The sequence below is a fragment of the Pholcus phalangioides genome, unplaced genomic scaffold (assembly GCF_987345545.1).
Source record: "Pholcus phalangioides strain wild (caught in Gottingen) unplaced genomic scaffold, Ppha-v1.0 ptg000015l_1, whole genome shotgun sequence".
Lineage (NCBI taxonomy): Eukaryota > Metazoa > Arthropoda > Arachnida > Araneae > Pholcidae > Pholcus > Pholcus phalangioides.
The window spans coordinates 97,986,374-98,000,052 of NW_028301608.1; the positions used below are offsets into that span (position 1 = coordinate 97,986,374).

General features: G+C 36.8%; 2 non-coding genes across 2 annotated transcripts; both read right to left on the reverse strand.

Moving 5' to 3' along the window:
- Positions 1-11,996: 11,996 nt before the first annotated feature.
- Positions 11,997-12,298, reverse strand: LOC149077143 (signal recognition particle RNA). The gene has a single exon (XR_016194228.1).
- Positions 12,299-12,667: 369 nt separating this feature from the next.
- Positions 12,668-12,969, reverse strand: LOC149077144 (signal recognition particle RNA). The gene has a single exon (XR_016194229.1).
- Between the last annotated feature and the right edge of the window lie 710 nt (positions 12,970-13,679).

The window sequence follows — 13,679 nt, forward strand, 5'->3', positions numbered from 1 at the left end:
CCATCAAATGAAAATGGAATGAGAACTCATTAGTTATTACACCATTTTATGAAGTCATTAACCACGTACTATAAGAAAGTCTACTAACGACATTATGTTGGACATCAATTCTCGACGTTCATATTATTGGAAAGTCATTCTTAACCGTTGTGGATAATATTTTAAGCAATTGTCTTAATATTTTAACCATTTATTCATTAGAGAAACGCCATTAGGCACGAACTACTAGAAAGTCAGTATTGATCACTTATTTTAAAAGAGTCTTATTAATGACGAATTATTAGAAATTGATTCTAAATAAAGGCATTATCAATCGATTATTATCAGAGAATCATTATTAAGCACCAATTATCAGAAAGTCATCGTTAACCATTCATTCTTAAGAAGTCTTTATTCATGGTTCGTATAAAGAATAACGTTTTTCCTATATATATAATACGGACGACATTTATTCTCGAATTCTATATTATTAGAAATTTCTTATTAACACCTCATATTATTAGTTCTTCATTCATATTGCATGTTATTAGAAATTCATAATTAACCGCATATTATAAAATCATTATTATTAAAAAGTTATTATTAACCGCATGTTATCCGAATGTCATTATCACAACAAAGATGTTATTACTAGCCAATTATTATGTGTTAGGAAGCCATTGTGAAACACAAATATATGAAACAGTTCAAACATTCTCAAGTAAGTCATTGTTTATTACTTCATTCTCGAAAGTATCATTGTTATATATAAAGTCGTCATTAATCTCCTGATATCTTGACATCTTTTTAAACCACGAACTTGGTATTTATTTTTTAATCAGGTCACTTGGCACTCTTAAACTACTATCTCACCATACACCAACTCCGGTCCTATCGCTGTGCGCCATTTCCTGCCGTTGGAAATGAAGACGCCATCTATCAGCGGTCGCCTCAAGCTCGTTAGAGAAAATATCGTGTTATGTATATTCTTCTCCCGGATTGAACCTGGAACCAAACGGCAATCTTCACAGTGATGGACGAGCATCTTACCACCACGCCACACAGGCGCTGGCGCTAATACAGAAAACTGATTTCAAATAAAACGTTTAGATAGAAAATTCGTGTGAAACTTGAAACGAATGTCGAATCTAAGTTGCACAATATTTTTCATAAATGTTCCAAATCCTGCTTAATGCAGACACTCAATCATTATATGCAAAAAATATTTATACACAAAACCAGCTAATTATGAATGAGTGAGTGTCTGTGTGCGTCTCTCTCATACATTCACCACATGTTCTCGTTAGATCCATCAAAGCCAGCCGCATCAACAGCAGCTACATATATAATCACCCTATAACATTTGCTCCACGCGTAAATGAATCATTCAGATACTCTACGAAACATGTCCCGAATGGCAGCTGCAATCGTTGAGGGGGAGAGAGAGAGAGAGGCAGAGATTAGATGTCAAGAACAATGTTAGTGAGAAATCCAGTTCCTGTGCTTTTCAAATATTGTTTTACGGCGTCGTTATGTTCCTCAAACTGATTTCACATTGTACGTCTTGAATGAAAACAAGAACGAACCGATATATTTTTGCCTCTCCTAAAGTGTCATCATTAAAAGCTGAGAGAGGATAGTGAGAATACTGTTCTCTCGGCCAAAAAAGCGTCTCTAAATTCTTTTCTTTCCTCGGATGTTTTTATAACACTTTTAGATTCTTTTCCATGGCCTTTACAATAAGTACATATGTAACTTCTCATTTAAAAAAAAAAATTCAGATAGAGTGCATCGGGCATATTGCCATTGCTTGGAATCTCATCCGCCGGCACACTATTGGCACATTAGCAAGATTACAGTCTGAAAACGAACGTCAGAGTGCTCGTAATCACATTAAGAAGCATCTACAAATGAGAGTAGAGATTTTGGTGCGTATCCCTAGAGTACCTTTACGTACTCGTATTGGGAAATTACGACTAAAACACTGTTTAACTAAGTGAACAAAAAGAATAAGCGTTGAAATGTAATTACCTCGTGAGATCGCAGTTAAAAAGAAAACAACACTTCTTATACACAGTAGTGTCTTATAATGATTGGAGACATTAGAGAAACAAAATGTTACCGTGCGATAATAACATAAATCATAAAACATGGAATACAATGGCACTGTCATCCTTTTACGTGATCATCTAATGTAGAGATCATGAAACGAATCCAAAATGTAACCCTTAAATGCTCAAAGTTTCATTTTTTGATGGTTATTCTTCAAGTAAAGAATTAAGAGAAAAACTTCTAATAGTTTTTTTGTGATAGTAAAATACAAAAATGATCATATGTTCAGCCGTATTTTTCTTTTACAGTTTTTTTCTAAAAAATTGTCGTCAAATTATAAATTTAGAGGCGTAATATCACCAATACGAGCTGAAAAAAATGTTTTGTACCTATGCAGAGCTAAGCATGCAAGAGATAAATCTCTCTCATCATTATCTAGACTTCTGAGAGAATGCACAGATTTACCAATTTCATATATTATGGTACAGTATAGTACAGTACAGTAATACTTTGAAGTTATGCGATCGCTGATAACCGAGTGAGTCGGTGTATATACAGTTTTGCATACAAAAACCATTTAAATATTAGTTAATTGGAATCAAAATTCAGGAAAAACTGCTGTCTTTCTGCGTAATTTACGATCGAAAATGCAATTATTCCTGCACAACGCAGTAAATGAAATTAATAATGTCATAAAATCTAAGTTGCTTCGTGGCGACAATCAGGGGTCTTTAAAAAAAATCATATTCCTTGAAATCTGGGCAGGGGAACGACTCGTTTAGTGCCAAAGAAGCACCAGAAATACCAGAGCCTCGTAGACAGAGTACCACTTAGTAGGCTTTCGTGATATGCTTCAAATGTTTCCATAATTTTTTGTTTCGGAGACAAGAAAGCGACTTCTTGTTGAAATCAATTATAAGTCTCAAACCTAATGTTCAATTAATTAACATTGCATCAAACGATTATTTTAATAACTTCAGACTTCAGGAAAGAAATCGTGACCAGTCTTCAAAAATCGCAGATGTCACACCAGGCATTGAAATAATACAGTCGACACTCGTTATAACGACCCCACGTTATTGCGACCATTCCATTACAATGACCGGTAGGATAAGTTCCAAATGTTTTCATAAAACGGCTGCCATATATGTTTTACTTTGAATTCAACAACCCTCCCCCAATATAACGTCCGTTTTCGACGGAACAAAGGGCTCGTTATATCGAGTGTCGACTGTATTTATAAAAGACACGGTTAATTTTTTATCTTCAACGGCTCTTCCACATCTTATATTGTAGCTTCTCAAAAACCAGCGTAGTTCAGTAAATGCACTGTTCTGATCGACCAAGTGATTTTAACTTGATTACACAGTAACTTAATAATTGACCGATTCAGTAGTTATCCCGTGATTATGCTTGAATTTAAGAAGTGTGTGGTTCTCACAAAACATCGCATAACTCGGATTAGCGTAAGTCATCATATTAATAATACAACATGCACCTCATTTCATCACAGAATGTGCGTGAATTTTCTTTCAGAAATCAAACATTCAAAATCACAATTTTCGTTCGAAAGTCTTCACAACTTCCAGCATCACAATCATTACTTATACATTTCCTGGAACCAACAGAAAGCATCACCTTTTTGCAGCCATTGCTCAGAAACCAGAGTCCATGCTTTTTGCTTTTATTATTCCCATTATTTTTCCTGCGAGCACTTTTTACGATGAGTTGATATTTTTTTACTTTGCTTTACAGAAACATTATAGTCATACTCACGTAGACTATTTCAAACTCCGATACTTGATATATTTTTACCATAAAATACTCATGAACAATAAAGTTCTTTTGCTGATGGTCTTCCACATTCTTGTAACCTTTCTGTTTTAGCATTCAGTTGTTTTTCTCGGACGTAGGCAACTTCGAATACCATTCAGGTTTTTTTTGTCAAAAAGATATCATTGGCGGGAGGGGAAGTCATGAAACAACTTCACTTTGAAAAGAAAGAAATGAAAAATGTGAAAAAGAAGAGGAGCGCCACGTCAACCGTATGACGTCGCTAACAACAGAAGACAACAACTCTGACCTCAGAAATTAAAATAAACACCGAGCTGAAGTAGAGAGAAAACTCTAACGCTCTCTCATTCTAATCACGTTCTTCGTTTCACTGTTTTATTTAGCCTTAAAGACCCTGAGTACTGTGTTGTCGGTGCTGTAATTTGTTTTTTTTTTTTTTTGGGGGGTTTTTTTTTTGCCAGCTCTACATTATTTGGGTTTTCTTTGGTTCCCAGCGTTGAGAAGTGAATGCGCGAGTCGATCTCTCGCATCATGAATCTCTCTCGAAAATTATGATAATCTTTTTTAAAGTTTCCTGTGAAAGTCTTTCAGGCGATCAACTAGTCTACCGAGAAAAAAAAAAACTGACCAAGAACTGAAGGAAAGGGCTTACATCACATTTGTATCTATTATAGGCTGCCCATTGAAAAAGCAACTTCACACGTACACGGGTTATAGTGGCTACTCCTGCCCGAATAGGGCATTGCGGACCGAGTACGGAAACGATCGTCGACAAGGAGAGGGTACACCTTCTGCTCTCCTATATACTTTTACACGCTAATGACGATAACTTATCGAGAAAAAAAGTCTGGTCTATAACTTCAGCGTCAAAATGCGCGAAAATGGGGGGAAACAGCGATCAAATAAACCGAAATTCGTGTTATGATATCGGTCCGTTCCGTACTTTGAAAAATCATAACATTATCATCAATTCTAATTAGCGGCATCTATTGTATCATTCGAATTGGCCTTTTCAATGATTTCGATAATCCGACCACGCCCTGGTCTGATATGTGCCGGATTAGTGAAAGTCTACTGTATTTATCACCACATTACCTACAATGTCAGCATCAACACTCATGTTAACTCTTGAAAAAAAAAAAAACATTCCGGAATGTTCGAATCAGTCAGTGTACATGTAGATAGGGGAACGCGTCTGAGACTTGGGAGAAACTCTCTCATTATTTGATCGAACTAATGTTAATAAATTATATGTTTGTCGAAGATCATTTTTCACTAAACAAGAAGATGATCATGTTTTTTGGCCGAGAGAAGAGGAAAATAAATGCTGTAGATCCAAATTTTCTTAAGATATCAAGACACTGTAAATGAGGCCAATCCCCCTTGTTATTACGTCAATGAAAATCTTGAACGTCTTGGTTCGTTGATGAACGATCCTTTAGCTGTTATTGCTCCTCCCACTCACGAAACAAGAACAAGAATCTTGATGAAGAAATTCTTCTTGATAGCATTTGACAGGATTCTTCTCCCCGCAGTGCTTTTTATTCTTCTTCTTCTTATTTTTATTCTTACCATTGTTTCTTTGCCATTTATCAGATCTTATATTGATAGAAACAATGAGAATATACAGGGCCTCCATAATTAAACCTACGCTAATCAAAGCCAAAGCCATCTGTTGATGTAACAACCAGAATGTTGTGAAATTTAGTACGAGGACTAATAATAACAGAGGAAGAAGAGTCCCATGAAAAGTAGTTCCAAAAGTCATCGAAGCTGATAGTTGCATAAAACGTAGCTGACAGTAAGCATAAGCTGATAGTTGCATAAAACGTAGCTGACAGTAAGCATAAGCTGATAGTTGCATAAAACGTAGCTGACAGTAAGCATAAGCTGATAGTTGCATAAAACGTAGCTGACAGTAAGCATAAGCTGATAGTTGCATAAAACGTAGCTGACAGTAAGCATAAGCTGATAGTTGCATAAAACGTAGCTGACAGTAAGCATAAGCTGATAGTTGCATAAAACGTAGCTGACAGTAAGCATAAGCTGATAGTTGCATAAAACGTAGCTGACAGTAAGCATAAGCTGATAGTTGCATAAAACGTAGCTGACAGTAAGCATAAGCTGATAGTTGCATAAAACGTAGCTGACAGTAAGCATAAGCTGATAGTTGCATAAAACGTAGCTGACAGTTGCATAAAACGTAGCTGACAGTAAGCATAAGCTGATAGTTGCATAAAACGTAGCTGACAGTTGCATAAAACGTAGCTGACAGTTGCATAAAACGTAGCTGACAGTTGCATAAAACGTAGCTGATAGTTGCATAAAACGTAGCTGACAGTTGCATAAAACGTAGCTGACAGTTGCATAAAACGTAGCTGACAGTTGCATAAAACGTAGCTGACAGTTGCATAAAACGTAGCTGACAGTTGCATAAAACGTAGCTGACAGTAAGCATAAGCTGATAGTTGCATAAAACGTAGCTGACAGTAAGCATAAGCTGATAGTTGCATAAAACGTAGCTGACAGTAAGCATAAGCTGATAGTTGCATAAAACGTAGCTGACAGTAAGCATAAGCTGATAGTTGCATAAAACGTAGCTGACAGTAAGCATAAGCTGATAGTTGCATAAAACGTAGCTGACAGTAAGCATAAGCTGATAGTTGCATAAAACGTAGCTGACAGTAAGCATAAGCTGATAGTTGCATAAAACGTAGCTGACAGTAAGCATAAGCTGATAGTTGCATAAAACGTAGCTGACAGTAAGCATAAGCTGATAGTTGCATAAAACGTAGCTGACAGTAAGCATAAGCTGATAGTTGCATAAAACGTAGCTGACAGTAAGCATAAGCTGATAGTTGCATAAAACGTAGCTGACAGTAAGCATAAGCTGATAGTTGCATAAAACGTAGCTGACAGTAAGCATAAGCTGATAGTTGCATAAAACGTAGCTGACAGTAAGCATAAGCTGATAGTTGCATAAAACGTAGCTGACAGTAAGCATAAGCTGATAGTTGCATAAAACGTAGCTGACAGTAAGCATAAGCTGATAGTTGCATAAAACGTAGCTGACAGTAAGCATAAGCTGATAGTTGCATAAAACGTAGCTGACAGTTGCATAAAACGTAGCTGACAGTTGCATAAAACGTAGCTGACAGTTGCATAAAACGTAGCTGATAGTTGCATAAAACGTAGCTGACAGTTGCATAAAACGTAGCTGATAGTTGCATAAAACGTAGCTGACAGTTGCATAAAACGTAGCTGACAGTAAGCATAAGCTGATAGTTGCATAAAACGTAGCTGACAGTAAGCATAAGCTGATAGTTGCATAAAACGTAGCTGACAGTAAGCATAAGCTGATAGTTGCATTTTACGTAGCTAAAAGGCGAATTCTCATATACGAAGGCTTCAAAAATGTCGAATTCGGTTTGTGATATTATAAAATGAAGACAAAACTTTAGGCCGGTATTACACTATAAAAGTTTGATAAAAAAATTTATAAAACTTGAAAAATCCAACCAATAGCACGTCGGTTACATTCGGGCAAATGCAACTGATGATCTTATCAATTGCATTTTTCAAGTTTCATAAAATAACTTTTCTAAAACTTTGATAGTGTAATCCCAGTCTTAGACACTCTTAAGGCGCCTATGAAGGAGAGCTGAATCACCCTGTCCATTTTCAAACGAAAAAAAAAACATTTCCACTCCAAGTGATGTCTCAAAAGTCGTTGAAAAAGAAAGCAGGAAAGTGAACAGCGAATGGCTATAGTGATAAATACTTTTTCTTAAAGATGTAGGATGTTAGTCAGAATAAAATACTTCAAGGAGCTGTATACATTCTGTTTATCAATTTTATTCAATCACGCGTGTTATATCAATTGCAAGGTCACTCTTTTTGAAATTATTTTGCTTTCACCGTCCAGTGCGACAGTTTTTGAAGCACAGCAAAATCTGCCACCACTTGTTGCTTTCAACGTTTTATATCGCCTTTTCTTATCTGTACCTACTATAAATATATCTGTGGTGTTTGGTCAGAACATGATAACTCCAAAATCGCATTTTTGAGATATAAGCATTTGCATTGTCATTTAAAAATCGGAAGTAAAGCATACATACAAATACCATTCAAAATGTCATACGTCACCATGTTGTTTAGCCGTCCGCACGTATTTGTGCATTTATCTCACTTCTAATTAGTTATAATTAGCAAGACTTACTACTGCATCAAAAATCCATTTTTTAGAGACATCAGGTTCTGGCCAAACACCACAGATATACCTGGCTGACCTGCCTAACATGTTGGTTTCCCCCGTGTGGCACTGACTACTTTTACCACTATTTAGATTGCCATCGAATGTTTATTATATCTCAGTAGAGATGTCTCTTTCGTCTTTCCCTTTTCTAGAAAAAAAAAATGGGCAAACGCTATGTCATTCGGGCACAAAATTCCCCAGTTCAGATTTAAAAAAAGAATCAATCCAGAATATGCAGGTTTTTCCTGCCGATGAAGATAAACGGGACTCACCGATGCCCAATACGACGGATGCTTTCGCTCTGATTTATGCGTGCGTTTTACCAGGACCTAATTATCAGTCTACTACAAGGTCTATAAGTCCAAGGTCTGTCATGACGGTGGTTGGAAAAAGTGCAACCTTAAAAGGTAATTTAACACTAGCTATAGGATGAACACATTCGTTAAGAGACGTTAAACTTGGGCTGTAGAGAATGTTGTGCGAAGGATGCCATTGCTGGGTCATAATCACTGTGATGAGTAATATTGGAGTTTATAGCATAAACTTTAATGTTAATAACCACTGTAATTCCCACCTCGGAAAAAAGAATCGATGAAATTAAAATAAATGTCATTAAATTCGATGATTAATCAATTTAATCAACTTAATCAAATGATTGGTTCTTACCTAAAATTGCCATTCAAATCATTGAAAATCCAATGAAAAAAAAAAGAAAAGGCTTTCTTCATGATTTGTATTGTTTGGTCTCAAATGACCTTGGTGGGAAATTACCTGTACGCATTTTCACACATGTATTACTAATTTATTTTGTCACCAAAGATAAATGGCCAAGCCTGACCACAACTACGAGATTAACTGATCAGGGGAACAGAACTTAGACACCTTAACATGTGGTCTGCAGGTTTCGTTAAAATACTTCTGTCACCACCATACACCTCCCCCCCCCCCGTGTTGGAGTCTGGTCAATTCCAGGCATTGCGGAAAAGTGAGGTTAATGAAGATCCGAATCAAATGACACGGAAATTGGAAATTTGTGATTCACATTAAAGAAAAAGAAAAAAAATCCATAACATTTCTGGATACACCCATCCTGCGGAACTGTTTCGAAACCTCTTTGAGATGTGAGATGGGTGTGTCCGGTCCTTCAACGTTCAATGTCGATCCGACTATTAGTTACAGCGTAGAGTTTTCAGAACAATTCAATATATTGGGTATTTCTCACATTTTATTCTCACCCTGTATATAACATCAGTTTCGGAGCAACATATATCAGACCCTTTCATCAATGTTTTATAAAGTGTTCCGCGCAGAGGATTGCAATTTCAGCAAGGAATATATATACACATCAACGATGGGATCCTTGGAAACTACATTAGAATGAATGTGCACCCTTTACTTCTTCCTCCTCGCTCCTGATCCCGATAACTGTCCACTCAGTCTTCTTCAATATATATGAAGTAACGGTAAAAAGACGAGAAAAGAAATAAATATCGCTCCGGTACATGACTAAGTGCGTTACAAAGAGAACATTCTTTCTTTTTTTGTCTTTTCTCCCATCTCCTCTAGAAGAAGCTTAAAGGAGATCTCTTCATAAGGAACTTTGGGTTTTTTCGGGCCCGTCGACGACGTGACTAACGAGAATAAGTGTGTTGGAACCCATAGTAAGAAATGCAACCTTATGAACAACAAAGTGTTTTCGTGTCCATCAAGATAAACCCATTCTCCGTCATTTTTTCCCCCCTATCCTCTAGGATACGAAATTCTTGGAGGATATACTCCATTACCTTATGGTAGAAAGGACTTTCTCTTCAACTTCTACTCCCTTTTTCTTTTCTACTTGAGCTGTTCCTCAAGAATTGAGAAAAAGGTATACAGAAAAAAAGTATTTGGTGGTGGTGGTTGAAGGACTTCGCATGAAGGACAGGACTTTTTCTTTCCCTGGTGCTTCGCTGTGTCCAAGAACTAGAATAAGTAGGTTGTTGATGACATGGTGAAGGTGGTAGTGTTCTGCCATGTGGAAACCGGAGGAAAAGATTAGCTGAGTTTTTAATAAAGCTGAGGATTTATTAGACAGGGGGGGCTATCGCTTCTCTGCTCTATCATTACGTGTAGGTACTTTACTGCAGGTACGTATGTGTGTTCATCGAGAAAATTTATCACTTTTTAATATTAGGAGTTTTCTAGAAAAAAATCACGAGGCATCTCATATTTCATGTCTTGAAATAGGATTCTGTTGTGGGTCTTACAAGTGCAATTACCATTAGATTGTCAAAAATCCGTTTTCATGTAAGCAATGCTTAATATGTCACGCATTGAAATAATTTGTCGGTGAAAGAGAAATATACACACTGTCTATGCCATTTATGCTCAACCCATCGCACGCGGGCCAAATGTGGACCTTGGAGGGCTCTTTTGTGGCTCGCGACTTAACTTAAAAATAAACAAAACATAATTTTGTAAAAATGAAAGAGACGGTACATTTTCTCAGATCACTTAAGTGACGAACGACACACTTAAACATCACTCAATTGACTTTGTGCACAGCTAATGGTAGTTCAAGTGGCTTGGTGCACATCTATTGACAGGTCAAGTGGTCCACGGCAGATTTACACTTGAGTGGTCCGCAAGACGTTTTCCAACCAAGTCGCTCACACTCTCCAAAAGGTTAAGAACCCTGGGTCTATACAAAAAAATATTTCATACTCAATTTCAGATATTCTTGTTAGCAGCGTCATCTATAATCGACGTCTCTAATTACTATTTATTGTCATTTAAGCTCTCTTACGTATGCATTTTGTGGTAGACCAGCGGTTCCCAAAAACTTTGAGTCTGTTTACCCTTAGAAAGTTTTGGTGTCTGTCGTGGACCTACATTTTTAATCGTGGACACCTGGATATATTGATGTACGCCATGAACTTTCATTTATAGCAGCAGAAAGTAAAGCCATCTACAGTGAGAATGTCCTCCAACAAACGTATCATAGCCCTATCGAGAGCTGTCGCCATAAGTTCAATTTTTGTCAAACCATAACAATATATCAGTACTGCAGACAACCAACTATGTAGCAGTGCTTTTGCGTGTAAATTTAATTAAAACTATTTTCTTTTCAAGTAATTTATTAAAATCATTATTATTTCTTTCATCTTAACATTAATTCCATAAAATTACAATCGGGCCGTGGAGTCCGGTCACCACCATTTGGGAACCACTGCAGAAGACCAACTGGCGTTTTAATCTCATCGGGATGTTTTGAGCTATTTTCGACTATTTTTCTTAAATCCGAGCCAAGAAAGCTGTCATCGAATAGTATTTACAAACTATGTGTGTGTAGGTAGGTTTATACATATATATGGGCAACCAAGAATTTCCCGAAATGACACAGAATTTTGATAGGGCATAAAGCTCTATCTGATAATATTTTTGAGGAAAAAAATTGATTAATAAAATGCAGTAAAAAAAGATAGACTAGCGATATCAGGTTGTACCAACCAATGTAAAAATTATTTGGCTTCTGAGGAATAAATTATATTCGAATAATTAAACCTGTTTAATTTATTCGAACGGTGAGATTCTTTTTACGACTATGGGTTTTGCAGTTTTCAACGAAAATATCACAACAGTTCGTACTTTTTGAACCTACGTATGTCTGAATCACCGAGACATTCGTTTTTAACAAAAATGGAGTATGTTTAACCACTTCAGTTTTTAATCCCAAATATGAACCCTTAGGACATTGAATAATACTGTTTGAAACGTCACTTCCACCCTCTTGATTACGTAGACACCTTGTTCATTTTGGTAGCTTTATACTGTCAAAAATTATAAGAGATATAAATCACAACACGTACACAGAGTAATATTTCATCACACACAACTTTTTCTATGTATAACCCAAAGTGTAAAAAAAATTCCATCAAAAGAACTGAGTCTGACTGTATTGGTCGGCCTAACACCAGCAGCCTACTCACAGGCGCTGTCCCACTACTACACGATGCGGGAACTTTTGCCTGCTGCGTTTCCGCCCTGGGCCGGTTCGTCCCTCCTTAGTCCTCGACCTGGTCACAACAGGCTCCCCCGTTGCAGCCATATCGACATCGAGCTTAGCATGGACGCCCGATCGACATAGAGCCACTGGGTTAAGAAACCCCAACCTCAAGCCATCCGCCAGCTCCGGCTCCCAAAGCAGCTGGGTTACACGAACACGCCACAGTTCGCAGCCGGCCGTTGAAGCTTATTTAACGTAATGTAAAGCTTACATTCGACAATTACTAGCATTACGTTTTTACTGAATACCTATTTTTAATCTACGAGTATATCGACGTGTTTTGAATGGGAAAATAATGTATATGTTAGTTTTTTTTTAATGCTATTTCCATGTGTGTTTTCAGTCTTTAATTATCATCTTTTCAATTTTTGATTACATATATCATGTTTTCCATTTTTAGGTCATGTTTGACTTTCACTAAATCATTACAAAAAAAAAAAAATTCATCAGCACTTCTGTTCATAATATATTCCTTATCTTACACATTGCAGTTTCCAAAAATCAATGAGAATTTGTAAAGTTTTTTTTCACACACAGTTCAAAAAGAACTGGGTCCGACTATTTTGGCTGGCTCAACACCAGTAGCATACTCACAGGCGCTGTCCTACTACTACACGATGCGGGAACTTTTGCCTGCTGCGTTTCCGCCCTGGGCCGGTTCGCCCCTCATTAGTATTCGACCTGGTCGCAACGGGTTCCCCCGTTACAGCCATATCGACATCGGGCTTAGTACGGACGCCCGATCGACATAGGACCACTGGGTTAAGAAACTCCAACCTCAAGCCATCCGCCAGCTCCGGCTCCCAAAGTAACTGGGTTACACGAACACGCCACGATTCGCAGCCGGTTATTGGGGTATACTTAACGTACGCAAAGCTTACTTTCATTTAAGAATAGTTTTGTAAATATCTTTTAAAGAATTTCAATCTATTGGTACGTGGATACTTTTATGCAAAACGCTAAAATTATGTATAACGAAAGAAAAATAGGTCTCGTTCTTTGAACGCTAAATCATACAAAGAATAAACGGCAATGTTTATATTCAGTGAATGAAAATATTACAAAGCATAAATTGTATTTCATATATGACGTTTAGTATAATCGAAACTTTATAGATGCTATAAAAGTTAGCATCAAGCCCACTAAAAAGAAATGTCTTAGAACTTTTTGTACTTATATTGCATACTGTATATTATAAGTATGTGCTATATCTGAGCAATTTTATTTTTATATGCATTTGTGATTTCACATTGAATTGGCCATAAAAGTGGCCGGTCATAATAACATAATAGATGTAACTCACCTTTTAGAGGTCAAACGGTGGTTATAAGATTCAAATGGATAGATCTTTTGCTTTAAGAAAAATTTGGCAAGAGGGTCGAAACTTGCGTACTGCCAAACCCCGGATATTTTTTATTAATTATTATTTATCCAGTTAATGTCATCAGTCATACAAATTCATTTTGTATGCCTGTTGTTATCTATGTTATACACCAGGGGTGCTCAACCTCCGGCCAGCGAAATATGTTCCTGTATAAAAGTATCAATAAACAC